Consider the following 16,834-nt stretch of genomic DNA (forward strand, 5'->3'; position numbering starts at 1 on the left):
AAATTTAAAAAGTACTATATAAACACTTTATTTCTATCCTAATATATAGGATATGATAATAACATCCTATATATTATTCATACCAAATATTTGTGTGGGAAACAATGTGTACTTCTTAGAAGTTCTACTTAATCTGGAGTTTGAAATACTAAATTGGTCTCTCACTTTGTGAATTCTCCCTAAGAAGATGTTCCTCTCCTCTGGAAACCATACTAACTTTCTGAAGCCACAAGGCTGTTTATTGCACTGCTTTAGAGCATCAAATGCTACCCTTTTGACCAGGAAGAAAGGGAAAGAATGTCTTTTGAGTAGCAGTCTGCAGCTCTACTAATTTTTAGCTTCTCTCTGGTAACAAAAAGGTGGGCTCCAGGGGTAGGAAGCAGTCAGATTTCCCTCGAGTACATACAAGCCTTGACCAAACTCTAAAACTTTTTTCATTTCTTCTTTCCCTGAAAATGGTTATTTTAAAAGAGGAGATTATAGTGTGATAAGCCAGATACAACAGTTGCTGAACTTGGGTCAACATCAGGTATCATTATTGCTTTCAAGATGGTCATGGAAACGGATGAAGTGAGCAAGTGCATTTTGATACCTGTGAAAATAAACATTGAGCTTTAAGTGAGTGGGTGAGAACAGATGGTTGGTTACTGATTTAAAACATTTATGTTTTTGGACTGTCACCAAGCCTCTGTATTAAAAAATATGATGCTTAGTTAGCACAGACCAACATCTATATGCAAGGTACTTATTTTTTGGAGGATGCTGCTGTAATGGAGGAGATAAAAACCAAATGAGGGAAGGGGGAAAATTCTCGTTTTCTGGAGGCATTCAATGTGTGCTATTTCTTACTGACTCTATTCAATCTAAATGTTTTCCATGTGATGAGAGGATTTTAATTTTTCCTCAATTACTAGTCAACTCGAAGTGCCCAGGTATCGTATTCTGTTAGAATGTATTGGATAGAATTACAATTTTGTTCCGTAAATTTGATTCACTTTGACTGCAGCTCTTAAAAACGCTTTGAGCAATAAAATATGGTAGTCCAGGGAACTCTTGCCATGAAAAACAACAATATTCTCCTTAGCTTCACGTTGGTTGACATGTATATGGTGTTATGATTATGAACCTGAATTAGCAGGTGCCAGGCAACTAAATCAGGAAAAGGGATAAACACTAACCATGGTCACACTGCATTTAGGTGTTGCGTATAAGTGAGTTGAAAAGGAGCCCATGGCCTTCAAACTGAGCGGCCTGGTAACAGTGCAGATAAAACCGCACCGAGACAGACTAACGCAATGTCTGGGGTTAAAGTGAAGAAAAGTAAACATTAGTAAATAATACTCTTAATTGCCAGAAAAACTGAAAGAAAAAAAGAGTGCTATTAAATCCATACTGCTTTCATTTGGATCTGAGAGCATCCTGGGAGGGGAAAGTCACACACGCTGTCTGTATTATTTACTTGCTCGCTCTCTCTCCAAACCCTGGGAATTACTCAGGCTCAGTCTGCTGGTGGGAGGGAGTCGAGCGTGGGGGTGGAGGGAAGAGAGGAGGAGCGGCAGCTCTAGACGTAGCGTCCGTGAACTTAGTTGGAAAGAACTCCTCACAGGCACCAACAGAGCACGTTTCAGCCTCCGAACAGGAACGTGATAGGCACCGTGTTCACGCCGGGCAGAAGGCGCGGGTGACTGCGAGAGTCCCAGGGCCCGTTAGAAAACAAGCCCACCAGCCCCGCTCCGCCACCCACCTCCAAGTCGCTCCTCAGCGCCCCCCCGACCCCCTCCGCTGGGTCCCGAGTCCCCCCAACTTCCTTCCCACCGCGCCCGCAGCCCCAGCAGGAGCCTGAGCAAGGTCTCGGAGTTTGGGACTGGCGCAAAGGAAGCGCCACAGCAGAGGTGCCCATGTCTGTACCCAATACGCCGGAGGACCGAGTAAACCGGCATCAGAAACTCCAGGCTGCTCTTTCAGCTGTCCGCTGTCCAGCCTGATGGCCCACGCGGGGGCTGGCACCGAATCCTGGAGTCGGCGTGCCCCGCCCGGGGCCAGGATGCCCGCACAGGCGGCTGACAAGTTCACGAACTTGTCCCCCCCACCCCACCCCCAGCCCCTCGGGGTCTCCGGATCTGCGCCACCTCTCGCCAGCCCCTCCACCCCTGGCCGGTAAAGTGAATGGAAGTGGGTGGAAATACCGGGAGAGGGGTGGACGGGGAAGGAAAGACGCCTCCCGCACCCTACACGAGCGCAGCCCCTGGAAGGCGAGGAGGCGCTTGCCCGCCCAGCGCCGGTGCCCAGCGGCGTCCCTCAGTCTCCGCCCCGCGGGCCCCAGCCCCGGTCTCCGAGCCCAGCGCGGTTACCTCGCGAGCGGCAAGGGCCGCCGCCCGGGCGCCTGCAGGCACCGCTTTCCAGGAGCCGGGCTGCCCAGGAAACTTCGCCGCGCTCCGGGCCAAACTCCGGCGGACTCCTCCCCGCCGCGGGCCAGCTCGGGGACGGGAGCGCAGCGCGGCGCGGGGACGGGGCAGCGCGGAGCCGGGCGCTCGCCCTCGCCCGTCCCGCCTGGCCGGGGCCGGGCGCCGCCTCCGCGCCTGCCCGCCCGCAGCTCCGCCTCCCTCCTCTGATCTCCGCGGCCGCGCCGGCCGCTCTGCCTTGGTGGTGCTCGCCGCCCCTCTTTCCTCTGACTTCCCGTCCTTACCTCCGGGGGCGTCGCGCCCCTCTCGCTCCGGGGCCACCCCGCTCCCCGGCGGGCGGGGAAGTGATTGTTGTCGCTGCTCCGAGCCCACCCCACCTTCTCTCTTCTATCCCCGGTTCCTTCTGCCCCAGGTTTTCTAGAAACACAGTCCTGAAGAACCGGTCAGTAGGTTGGTTGGCTACCTCAAAACGCTGACCCCAAAGTCTTAGAATTTCTTTTGCTTTGCAGACAGGCAGTGTTTTTTGTTTGCTTGTTTGAATGCATTGATTAGAATAGATCGATAAAGTGTTTGTTGTGAGTAACGGATGGCTCCGTGCTTGGTTCAGCAGCAGTTTTGTGCAAGCAAGGCCCCCTCGGTAGGAGCAAAGCTCCCATGGACAGTGTGGGAGACCCAGGGCGCTCAGGCCCCACGTTTCACAATCAGACAAGCTGAAGTTGGTCGTTTGGAAAGGGCTTTGCAAAGACCAAGACTGGAATATTTATTTTTAATCCTTAAAGAAAAGGTTTCGTTGAGATTTAAAAATTAATTCTAAATAGTATTCTATAACAATTGACCAAGCTAGGGAAAATAAAAATAAATGAACCCTCGACTACTTATTTTGTATTCCAGTAGTTTCTATAAATTAACAAAGAAAAACTCAACTTTTTGGAAGCATCAAATAAACTTACTTTATTACTACACCAGAATTTTGTTGTTCAAACTGGAATGTTAGCCATGTGCATTTTTAATAGGTCTTATTCTTTCTCGTGGCATAGGAATAACACATCCTGTGGTGGTGAACTTTGTTTCATTGAAGAAATAATTATTATAGGACTTGTTTTCCTGATTCTGGTTTCTTAAACAGAGTCTGATTTATTTTTCCATGGAAAGTTTTTTTTAATGCATTTTTTAAAAAGCCTGTTAAAAAACGCCTAACATGAAATTTACCATGTTTTAACTATTTTTAAGTGTGCAGTTCAGTATTGTGAAATATATTCACATGGTTGTAAAACAGATTTCCAGAACTTTTTCATCTTGCAAAAGTGAAATTCTATCCATCAAAGAGCTTCTCTTTTTCCTCTCCCCTCCAGCACCTGGTAACTACTGTTCTAATTTCTGCTTCTACAAATTTGTCAGTTTTAGATCGCTGATAATCAGATAAATATCCAACATATATAAAGAGCTCCCACAACTCAACAACAATAAAAGATTACATACCTGATATCAAATGGGCAAAGGACTTGAACTGATACAGGAGTTGTAGTTTTAATTTGTGTGTCTAGTGGGTTATTATGAAGTTTTAACCCAGGGTCTGCCCTCCATATGCAGAAGATCCTCATTCACAACTAGAATGAATGTTTGCTGAGTTGAACTTTTAAAGAAACAGGTTAGTATTCCTTAAGCTGTATTTACTTAACTGGCACATTCCTGGTAGGCAAGTGATGAGCACTTCCTGAATAAATTAACCCATTCAGCTTATAATTGCGGTTGGTGTGTTCTCCCGTGTGGCACACTGTGTTCTGTGAACCCTTGGAGTTGTGATTACTCTTTATATCAGAGCAGTGAAGAAATCCAGGCTAACCTCAGAATACATGTACTCTTATTTCTTGGCTGTAGCAAGTCATACAACGTTTGTGGTCTATGCCTTCTCATTTGTGAAATAAAGAAGTTGAGCAAGAATATCATTATAACTCTTATTTCTAAATCTTAAAAGGTTTAGTAGCTAATGAAGAGAACTGGAGATCACATCCATTTCTGATTGAATTTGAGTGATTGATGGACTGTTAGGCATTGCTAGCCCATTATGGGGATTTCAAGTCTTACGAATCTATTTCATTCATTTATCTAATGTAGCAAATCAAACACTCAGAACTATGTACGATCTTCAATTCCTAGAGCTCTGTCCAAACTGTTAAAAATACGTGTAATGATTAAGGAAATGGAATTTTGTTAATATCCAATATTGCTGAATAAAGGATCAAAGAATTACCTAAGATATACACCAAGCATCAGAATAAGATGCTTCTTCATGTGGCTTTTGATTAGAAGTCATATTGTTAAGTGAAAATACTACCTTTTAATTTTGTAGTTAAACTAATTTAGTTTTTACACAGTAAATTATTTCTAAAACATTGGTTCACAGCATGTTTCTAAATTCTCCAGTCTATTAATTCTGTTTAGGTCTTTGAATTTCTTAAAATGTTTATTCACGTTTCTAGGCAAGTGCAAAGCTTATGGACTCCTGATCCCTTAGTGTGTAGGTTATGTGTAACGATTATGGTCATAAAAGTGGTTTCTGTATCAAATCCAAGGTGCCTTCCATAGCAAAGAATGCCTCTGGGAGGAGGACTTCATCATTTTCAGATTTACTTGGTAAACATACACAGAGCTGATACCATTAGTCTAAGCATAAGAAATGCTGTTACATTTAACTTCACCAATGTAACTAATAGCACAGAGAATGAGCCCAGTGAGGTGCTCATACAGGTCAAAGGTGTGTGTAAAACCAAGGTAGAGAGGCAGGAAAAGAGTAGGGAAGGATACTTTCTTGGCATCCTTGTTCAGCAAAAATAAAACTAATTTAAGGTCTGAGCACACCATTATTATGGGATAGTTCCTGCTATTTTTGAATATGTGCTTTTCTTTAACTATGCAGGTGTTAGTGATGACTTGGCTTAATAAATGACCAAACAAAAATTCAGTAGAAATGCATTAACACAATATATCAGGTCATGTGGGTGTGTCAAATATCTGTAAATCATGTTATTTATGTCTCCAACTGTTTTTTTAGGGAACACAGAGATATTTTTACACAAGTCAATAGAGGATAGTCCAGTTGCTACAGTAGTTTTTTTTTCTCTTATCTTGCCTTTATTCTGCAGGGCAAGAGTAAAACTAGAAGAAAATTATGTCATTTGTGCTGATTCATGATCAAGAGAACACAAACTATCCCAGTGAACTAAAAGGAGAGGATGGTTTAACTCTGGAAATAGAAGATAGAAGCCACGGTATCCAGATATTTCAGGAGGAGGGAAATAAAAGTAAACAACTCTTAGAGAAAGAGAGAATTAAAATGGCTTTTAGAAAGCTTCCATGTTAGAAGATGAGATTTGTCCACAAAAAAGTTGGGCAAGTCTTCTCTCCCAGGCTCAGTTTCATCACTAGGAGGTCATCCGACTGGGCGAGCTCCACATCTATCTCCAGACTCCCACCATGTGTGATCAAGATCACTTCCCTTGATCCAGCTCTTCAGAATGAGCTCCATGGATCATTCTATCTCCAAGACTCCCACCATGTGTGATCAAGATCACTCACCTTGATCCAGCTCTTCAGGTCATTGTCACCTTCACATATTGATTCATCTGCAAAGTGACATTCAATGTGAATTTTAATCAGAAAATAAGATGCTAGCATGGACTCGACTTCAGTAGCCTAAATTGAAAACAAAAGAAGTATGATAGATAAATGTAGGGCCGATTCATAGTTGTTGATCTCCAGGATGCAGAATGTGTATTTTAAACTTTTTTTTTTTTTTTTTAGAGACAGAGTCTCACTTTTATCACCCTCGGTAGAGTGTCGTGGCATCACAGCTCACAGCAACCTCCAACTCCTGGGTTTAGGTAATTCTCTTGCCTCAGCCTCCTGAGTAGCTGGGACCGCAGGCACGTGCCACAATGCCCGGCTATTTTTTTTTGTTGCAGTTTGGCCAGGGCTGGGTTTGAAGCCACCACCCTCGATATATGGGGTTGGTGCTCTACTCACTGAGCCACAGGTGCCGCCCAGAATGTGATATTTTATAAAGTAGAACTTCCTCTCTGAAATTTAAGAAGAAAACCTTTTAACATCAAGCACAAATAGGATGAAGGTGAAAGCATTAAAATTTTCCACTCAGGGAGGAATAAAGCTTGATGATTTATCTCCTGCCATGACAGGCATAGTATACCAAAATTTTGTAATTTGGAGTAGGCCAAAGTTACTGTGTTAAGTATGATGGATAAGTAAAGAAAAAAGCTTTAGCTCTTGTCTTTAACTCTTTTTTAGGAAGATATTATTTTCTTAAAAATCAAGAAAAAAGGTCAAGGACTAGATACATGTAACAAAAGCACAATTTAAGTATTCAGAAGAATATTGAGAAAAAAGCAGAATACAAGGGGTAAAATTCATTATGAAAAGAACATAGGATTGATAGTGAGGAAGAAGTATGGTCTCTAAAGAATTAAAAACTTTCTATTGAACGAAAAACAATATTGCTCAAACAGAAGAACCAAAAGATAATTATAAGTAAATATAAATGAAACAAGATGTGTTGTCTTTACGTATCTGCTGCCCCCAGTAAAGCAATAATTCAACATCAAATAACTTAGAATAGTCAGCACCTAATAGTCTTGGTAAATGGAACAGGTCAATAAATATGTATTGATTGGCTGATTGCATAAGAAATGCTTGCAGTTATTTTAGGAAAATCAAAGTCACTTGGGAAGTTATGTATGTAATTTCTTAAACTAAGCAAGTATGAATTTCCTTTAAAAATAGTAAAAAATAAAACCTTTTCAAATAGTTCCCTGTAAGACCTAGGCAATAATATTTTATAAAAATTTCATAAAGTGATGTTTATACACAGCAAAACTTAAATTGGAAATAGATAAAATGTAGAAATATAAATGTGTCTCTGTATAAAGAAATTATATTTTGCCTTGTTGAGGCTTTTTGACTGGTGGCTGAAATAGGGGAAATCTCTGTGAACAATTTACCAAAAATTGCGATACTTTCTTCTAAACCAATATTTGGAGAAACCAAAATATTTTTTCTAAGTGGGCTCAGTTTTTTGTATGGCCAAAGATTTCAAGGCTCTAAGTCGGAATAACATTAATTTTAAAAGGCCTGAATTGTTAAGGACCCTTCCATACTTTAAGTTTCAACATTGTCATGTCAAGGGATGCGATGATAATAGACCTTTCGTTGCCAGATATTTTATTAATTATTTTACCATGCATGGTCTGGCTAGTCAGTATGGACACTCTGTGCTGGTGGCTTGGATACAACAATTAGTAAGAAATGGTTCCTTTTCATAAAATGATGACTACTGAATTCAAATCACGTATTTAGAAATATTAAGCTTATACAAAAAAGAGAAAGATTTTCTTTGACCAAAAAAAATCAAAATAGCTTTGTAATTTTTATCAATGGGGTTTGTGCGTGTGTGTGTTTGTGTGTGAAAAAGAGAGAGAAAGCAAACAAGCTGGTAAGTAATTTGATGAAATAGAGAATGTCAACGATACATTCTAAGATAAAATACAGCTTTCGAGAGCCCTGAGTAATTCTAAATCCGCCCCTCCCATGGACTGAAATATTTCCTTGTACAGCTCTGGGAGTACTCATGATATACGGTTCACCTCACCAAATCTAATATCATCTCAGCCCAGAGGAGTACAAACCACGGTGACTGCCTTAGCTTGTTTTGAGAAAAAGATTTTGTTGACTGTTTGAAGTCCTTAAGGGGAGAATTGTTTTTTTAAGTAAAGGTAAATAATGATCATTGGAAACTAGTTTATAAGATGAGAAAAAAAAATAGTTTACCAAAAATTGCAAAAGAATGTGTTAAAGAATTGTGTAAAGAATATAAAAGAATGTGTGTGCTCGGTCACCTCGCAAAGGTAGCATAATACCAGCAGTGTGTAAATACAAATATTATTTCTAATATTGATACTTACAGTGTGCTGAAAGCAAAACCAATTCAACTTAGTATTATGAAGCTGGCATTATTTATTTAGTTATTTACATCTGAATCTGTGCCGATATGTAATTATTCTAAATGCCATTTGGATATCCAATTTAATTTAAAGTATTAAATTAAATTATTCAATAAAGAAATGAAGTTTTAGAAATCTTTTCCGATGTTTAGAAAAGAAGAAAAAAAAAAAGAAGTTAATATCTATGGGATATTTACCCTGCTTATTTTGTGTGAGGAGTAACAAGAGTGAGGTTTAGAACTTGAAAAACTGCCTTAGTTTAGGAGGAAATCAATTATGTTGTTTCTGTCTTATGCTTCCAAAGGTAACCTGATCCTTACTTACTCAGGTGGATACACAAACACGGCTGGGACACAATCTCTTGCTAAAATCCATTCTTCAGGACTGTTTTTATTTTTATTTTATTTGCAGTTTTTGGCTGGGGCTGAGTTTGAACCCACCACCTCCAGCATTTGGGGCCGGCTCCCTAACCCTTTGAGCCACAGGCGCAGCCCCTTCAGGACTGTTTTTCACACACAGGTAAGAGCCAAGAATAAATTTTCCAAGGAATATTGTCTTTATGCTACCATCTCAAAAAGTTTTTGCATTCAAGTTTACGGTGAATTCATAGATTTAGACATTATGAATTACTTTTTTTTTTGTAGAGACAGAGTCTCACTGTACCGCCCGTAGAGTGCTGTGGCGTCACACGGCTCACAGTAACCTCTAACTCTTGGGCTTATGTGATTCTCCTGCCTCAGCCTCCCGAGCAGCTGGGACTACAGGCGCGCGCCACAACGCCCGGCTATTTTTTTTCTTTGGTTGCAGTTTGGCCGGGGCTGGGTTTGAACCCGCCATCCTCGGCATATGGGGCCGGTGCCCTACTCACTGAGCCACAGGCGCTGCCCGAATTACTTTTCAAAATTAATTAAAATAGTTCAATGATGGGATGTCACTATTACCTTACTTACCTTTCATTTTCCTCTCTCCCTCCTGGTGCCTTATATTCTGTGTACCAGCCACTGTCCTGAACACTTTCATTCTTAATTTCAAAATGTTGATCTTATTCTGTAACAACCCCCATGCACAGAAATGCCTGTATTATAGTTATACTTTGATACAGTTTAATTTCTGTTGCTGAGTCTCAAGCTTTCGCAGCATCGTAGTTGATACATCTTGCAAGCATTCTTTTTGCATTCGGATTCGAGAATGTGTTTAAAGAATCTGCATGGCCAAGGCGCCTGTGGCTCAGTGACTAGGGCGCCGGCCCCATATACCGATGGTGGTGGGTTCAAACCCAGCCCCAGCCAAACTGCAACAACAACAAAAAAATAGCCGGACATTGTGGCAGGTGCCTGTAACCCAGCTACTGGGGAGGCTGAGGCAAGAGAATCGCCTAAACCCAGGAGTTGGAGGATGCTGTGAGCTGTGATGTTATGGCACTCTACCAAGGGTGATAAAGTGAGACACTGTCTCTAAAAAAAAAAAAAAAAAAATCTGCACAGCGGAGATGTCCTATCTCCATTTTTTAGATCCCTGTGACTGCACTTCATGGAGTACTAAATCACTTCAGCATTATGCAAATGTTCAGCAACTATACAACTCTCCTGTTATTTTTCTTTCAACCACTGCTTAAATCAAAGGAGAAAAATAGCAGTCTGTTACGTTTTGAACACTGTTTGTACTTCTGGGTTAGATACGTGAATATCTTCCCTGTCACACGAGCTCACCTGTGTCTGTTGTCAACCAAACTGAAGATGTTAATAGAAGAGTGAAACGTTTCTCTTTTTTATTATTTCAAACTATTAAGGGGGTACAAATATTTTTTGTTACATGGCTTGGCTGAAAGCGTCCCTGTCACCCAGATGGTGTTGGTTGTACCCCTTGGGTAGGTTTTTGCCCCCTTTTTCCTCCCCTCCTCCCCACTGTTTGATTTCCTCTGAGTTTTCCTTCTCTCTGCGCATGTTGTGTTCATCGGTTAATAAGAAAAGGAGGAAAGCAGAGGCATCAGACAAGGAATCTAGAACCAAATAACCTCAGTTGACAATTTCATTATAAATGCGGTAAATATCAAGAACGAAAGTGGGAAAATGGCATGGTCAGCAGGCGCTCACTAGCAGTGAATACATTTTTAAATCACCCTTCATTGTAAATGCAGTAAAATTGGCATTAGTTTTAACCATAACAAATTATAGTAAGTGCTGAACGGTTGAATGAGTGAATTGGCATAGGATGACTCCGAGAGAAGCAAGGAATGAACTTAACAAGCATTGAAAAAGCATCAAGTTAGGGGGTCAAGCAAAAGTTCAGGGTGTGCTATTCCTTCCTACTTTACTTGGACAGTATGAAAGCATGACTGTGGATGAAAAATACCAGTAAATATTTATAGGTACGATCCTCTACCTCAGTCAGTCACTGTGGCAGAATAAACATGACTTCTGCTAAACATGTTTTAAAATTCGAATTGTATCTGCATGAGGAAAATTATTTCCCTCAAACCATCGTTTTCCAGCATATATTTCTTGTGTGCAGAAAAATAAAATAGAAGATGAAACAGAATCTTGGCATAATCATTCTTAACTTTTAAGTATGCTATATTTAAACTCATAACTATAAACTATAATTTCATAAATGAACAAAAACGGAACTACAGCATGAACAGAATGAGAGATCTGTAGGCTTGGTACTATAATTTGAAATTTGCAGATAAAAATATTGACAGTATGCAAATTCTAGGAAAATTCCTACCAATTGCCTGCCCAGTTGTGAGCTCCATAATGTTAGAGAAGTATGGACAATGAAAATAGAATTAAAGGATAGCTATATCATTCCATCAAATCCCTAGCATAGTGTCCTGAAATGCTATAGGCAAGTGGCAATTTATTTATTGACAGAATTTAACTTCAAATAAGACTGCAGGGAAAGACCAAACAACCTAGTATTATTTAAGCCATCTGCAAGGTTGAAACATGGAAATGTTTTAAAGAAAATGAGCAAAATTTAAACCATCAAGGATCACCTAATGTATTATGTGTAAGGGTGTCCATGAAGTTCATGTGCAATTTAGGGTTACAATTATTTTAAATTGCACACAGACTGTATGGACATCCTGCATATGAAAATATCTCTTTTGTTTATTTATTTAACAAATATTTATTGGGATTCTCCCATGTCTAAAATGGCCTCTGAAGATGGCCATGCAAACAAGAAAAACAAACAAGGTCCTGCCTTCATGGTGATTATTTTCTAGTAAGAAAAGAAGGATACTAATTAAGGATGCAAATAAATAAACAAGACAAATAAGACTGAAACATTCTATGAAGAAAATAACCAGAAGCTCAGAACTGGGCAAGCAATTGGTAATAATCTTCCTAGAATTTGCACATTATCAACATTTTTTAAATAGGATTAGGAGGCACTCATGTAGAAGCTCAGGAAAAGAGGTGACATTTGCTTGTCCTTAAAAATGAGAAGGAACAAACTTGGCCAAAAAGCCTAGGGAATGGTGTTTCAGGTAGCAGGATCAGCATGTGCAAAGGCCCTGCGATGCTGGGGGGAGTTTGTTGTATTTTGGTAAAGAAACAGGAGCTGAATACACTGTGGCTGGGTGAGCCCCATGAGCTGAGGTTAAGGACGTGGAAGGAAGCCAGCACATGAGGGTTTGTGGGACATGACAAGGTATTTTATGTAATGGGGAGGCCTCCAGAAGGTTTTAAGTAGAGCTAACTAGATTTACATTTCTTGATAGTGAATGTAAGTGGAAATAAATAATAGCTTTAGTTAACATAGAGGTTGTGTTACCTTCTCAAGCCTTGGAAGATCATTTAAAACAGAAAAATTTCTCCTTGAAGCATGTTCTGTATTTGAGCCTACCTCTAGGTGTGAGGAAATAATTATGTTATTAATCATAATGTGAGCACCCTTTACCCCTGCATTGCACACACACACACACACAATATGGCAAGTTAATTATTTTTTATTTATAGTATATAGCTTTAATGAAAATCATAAATCACCCCCTCCATGTATCATGAAATTCAAGATCAGTCTTATAATTAATTGTGGTGAGCTTTTACATATGGTGATGGGTAGATGTTTTATTTGGCTAAAAAATTGTCTGCAGATTGAAGATTTCTCAAGGTCTCTTTCAGTTTTCAATATTGGCATTTCCACTAAAATTCTAAGTCTCTTTGGACTTTTACCCCGAACAACAGTAATCTCAGAGACTTGGTTGATTTTGTAATTTGTTAAAGAAAAGTTCCAGCTTGTGCCGCACCCCCACAAAGCGGAGACCACAGACTGTGTTCTCTGCTGACAGCAAACAGCAGGCCCTCATCTCGTTGCCCACAAATGCCGGCGGTGTTTCCATGTATTTGAAATTCTTTTTCACTATTTTGCTTACTGTTTTAATCATGTTATAAGATGTGGGCTGTCCAAAACCCTTAGAGGTAAGATAACTCCAGGGAGAAAATGCACGCTATAGTTATATTAGAAATTACAAGAGATATGAAAAGGGGCAAGAGATTTGAAAAATCACATTTAAAACCTATTCGTGCATACTGAAGCTCACTGAGCCGGCTTAACCTGGGTTTCAGCTTTGACATAACCCAGACTTGCAAAAACTTATCTTCCACCTGCTTTAAACTACCTTAACTACACATCCTTAATTTTTTCTACTTTAAATAAAGTTTGCAATCCCCCGAGATCTCCTTTTATCTGCAATGTAAAGGCGTAGCGATGGCTGTAAGGAAGAAAACTTCAAGAGAGATGGAGTGACATTACCCTGTGATGTCCAGATCAGAAATGAAAAGACTGGAAACATGCTAAAAAAAAGGAGAAGATGAGGCAAAGTCATTTTAACAATTTCACTAGAATATTAGGTTATTTTAATTCATTGAAATACACTGATTAGTAGACTTGGTTCCAGCTGATTTTAGGATACGAGTCTCCTCATTGACTTAGAATTTTGCCCACAATTCATTGTCTTATTGTATTATTTTAGAAATTGTTAAGAATTTCCCAATTCTTGAAATGTTAGATTGCTATGGTGGAGTTTTTGTTTTCCCCTCCACCACCAAATGGCACCTCCCACGCTGTTCCGTGTTGGAGGGCAGACCTGTGTGGACCGCATACACAGATTTCCTGCCTTCTGGATTCCCGTTGTCTTCTATCAGTAGAAATGGTGGAGCAGGCGGTCAGATAGGAAGGGGACAGAGAGGAGATCTTTATCCCTTTGGCCCCCTAATGCTCTTCTAAAGGTCACTCTCAATAGTTTATTACCAGTTCCAGATTATGGGACCATTCCCTCCTGTCTTAGGCTTAAGGGTACTAACTGTGCACCCCCCCATGCCCTTCAGTAAATCCCCACTATTACTGGATGTTGATTTCTTTACCACACACCTCTTTGCAGACAGCCATTTACGTCTTCTTAATATTCCCAGTTTTAATATTCCATTCTGGTGAGACTCCTTTGTCTATTAGACATAAATCACAAAGCTAGGATTTGCAGGCCAAAGAATAAATATATTCCCACTTAAGTCACATCATTTAATAGATCATGCCAAGCCCTATTCCAATTAATGTAATAATTCATTTAGCCAACATGAGTCACATTTACCGAGTGTCTACCATGCTGTGGGTTTGGTGCTGGAGAAAGAAGAGTGGTAGGTGTCAAGGTACTGAGATAGCAGTCAAGGAGAATCCAGGGAATTTTCTTTTTTTTTTTTTAATTAAATCATAACTGTGTACATTAATGCTGTTATGGGGTACAACGTGCTGATTTTATATACAATTTGGAATGCTTACATCAAACTGATTAACATAGCCTTCACCTCACTTAATTGTTGTGTTAAGACATTTATACTCTACTCTTAATAGATTTGACATGTACCCTTGCATTATACACGTTAGGTGAAGTCCCACCAATGACCCTCCCTCCACCCAGACTCCCTCCTCCTCACCCTCCTCTTCTCTCCTTCATTCTGGGCTATAGTTGTGTTTTATCATTCATATGAAAGTGTGGGAGATTATACATTGGTTTCATAATAGTACTGAGTACATTGGATACTTTTTCTTCATTCTTGAGATACTTTACTAAGAAGAATATGCTCCCACCCATCCATGTAATCATAAACGAGGTAAAGTCTCTATCTTTTTTATGGCTGAATGATATTCTACATTCAGGCCACTGTTGTAGATTGACAATTTGTTAATCCATTCATGGATCAATGGGCACTTGGGCTGCTTCTATGACTTAGCAATTACGAATTGGGCTGCAATAAATATTCTGGTGCAAATATCTTTGTTGTACAATGATTTTTGGTCATCTGGGTATATACCTACTAGAGGAATTGCAGGATCAAACAGCAGGTCTACTTTTAGTTCCCTAAGTGTTCTCCAAACTTCTTTCCAAAAGGAATGTACTAGCTTGCATTCCCACCAGCAGTGCAGAAGTGTTCCCTTCTCTCCACATCCACACCAACATCTGTAGTTTAGAGATTTTGTGATGTGGGCTAATCTTACTGGAGTCAGATGATATCTCAAAGTGATTGCTTGAAGAATGTAGTGGGGACAGGGAACAAAGGGGGCTGATGAGGAGGAAAGGAACTTTTCGGTCAGGAAGAAGAATATCTACTCAGGTCCAGGGTTGAGAGAGCCTAGTGTATTTCAAGAACAGAAAGCAAGTCAGCATGTCTACAGCATAGGAAGTACTGTGGGGTGAGTAATATGAGGTTGCAAATGTTAGCAGGGGTCTTGTATGTTGTTTTAAGAGTGTGAACTTGATTCCGAAAGCAATGAGGAGAGTGAGGTAATAAGCAAGGTGTTAACACATCAGGAAGCTCATGCTGTCTGCAGCATGAAAACTGTGCAAGGCTGGAAGCAGAGAAGAGATTGCACAAGGCTAGAGGCAGGGACTGAGTGAGCGAACTGATGCATTAATCTAGGCAAGGGGCAACAGTGGCTTGGACGAATGTCTTAGCAGTAGGAATGGGAAGAAAAGTAGTGAGAACGGAAAGATGCTATCTACAGGAAACTTGCTGCTGGCCACACAGGCAGTGTTCTATCAAACTGAATTCTAGAATATACATAACTCTGCTGATCAGCCTAAAGTTGAACTTTAAACCTGCGACAGCCTTTCGAGAATTTCAGTCAAGCATTTTCTTTATTGCTGAAATAGCCTTTCTTAAGAGATTTCATGGAAGACTAATGTTTTCTCTGTAGTGAATTGAACCAGGCTCGTCAATGTACTTTGTCCTAAATACATATTTACTGTGTGAGTTAATCAGCTATCCTTTTTTTAAAAAACTGTGGTTATAATACATTTTTTGTGATCATAGATTTCTATTATGTGTTTCTCATCTTCCCTTACCCGTCTGGGTAAATGCTAGTCTTAACCAAGAATAAAATCATAGAATTTAATATGGAAAAAATAATTTCCAACAGCCCCTTGTGGTAGGAGTAGTATTTCAGTCATGCATTTACAAGGTCTTCACAGGGATACTCTTTTTTGAATATTAAAAACCTTGCAAATGCTGTCCTTATGAATCGTAGCACCTAAATGTCTCTTCTCGTATCCGGTCCAGCATTCATTGAACGTGAATAAGATATTATATTATCTTTTGGTGAGTGCAATGCTATGTTCAGCACAAAGAAATATATTCTGCTTTTTAGCACAAAGGGAGATCATTTGCCAAATTACTAAGCTGTTGAACTGATTGTCACTTTTTTAACTTGAAAAAATTGCCTAGTTTTTAGAAAATTCTGAAACAGGGCTATTATCAAGTATATTCAAACAAATTTTTAAAATAGAAAGACGGTATTTAAGGAAACACAATTTTAAAGATGTTGAAGATACGGCATCAGGAAGCACTATTAAAACAACACTTACATTTGACCAGGGTGATGCATTTATTTTGACTAAGTGAAGCTGCTTCATGAAGTTATTAATCTTGCCAGACCCTAAAGAGAATAAATGATGTACTAAGGACTTTTATATAAGACAGAGCTCAGCTGACCCTTTCTAAATTCCTTTTATGACTTTAAATTGTGCTGGCATGAAATGATATATAGCTCTATTTCGAGTTTAATTTTGAGATGTTTGTAGGTTGTTATCATGTTTTCATCATGTTTTTCCCTCTCGCAGGCTCTTTCTGGGTCATCTGTGTGTGTTCGTGGGTCCCTAAGGAGGTTAATCAGTGGGTAACATGTTGTGCCCCGGTGACATCTTTCTCCCCATTTTTTACTATCATAATACCTGAGTGAGGCACATTTATTTTTTTTCCATGTACTGGTAGAGAAAACCGTTTGTTTTTCTCGATGTTTTTTTGTCCGTTTCTCTTTTTTCAGTGAAAGTTTAGGTCTTAAACCATGATGTCCTGGAAGTAGTAACTCATTATTGTCTTAATTCTTGGTAATATCAACTCCTGTGTATCTTCTCATCCA

General features: G+C 39.9%; 1 protein-coding gene across 1 annotated transcript in view; it reads right to left on the bottom strand.

Moving 5' to 3' along the window:
• Nucleotides 1-2,537, bottom strand: part of CHST9 (carbohydrate sulfotransferase 9) — a 294,548-nt gene extending 292,011 nt beyond the window's left edge. The window contains exon 1 of the mRNA XM_053571741.1: nucleotides 2,352-2,537. The gene's annotated coding sequence lies outside the window, so the exon portion shown is untranslated. The remainder of the gene's footprint in view (nucleotides 1-2,351) is intronic.
• Between the last annotated feature and the right edge of the window lie 14,297 nt (nucleotides 2,538-16,834).

The sequence above is a fragment of the Nycticebus coucang genome, chromosome 19, assembly GCF_027406575.1.
Source record: "Nycticebus coucang isolate mNycCou1 chromosome 19, mNycCou1.pri, whole genome shotgun sequence".
NCBI classification, from domain to species: domain Eukaryota; kingdom Metazoa; phylum Chordata; class Mammalia; order Primates; family Lorisidae; genus Nycticebus; species Nycticebus coucang.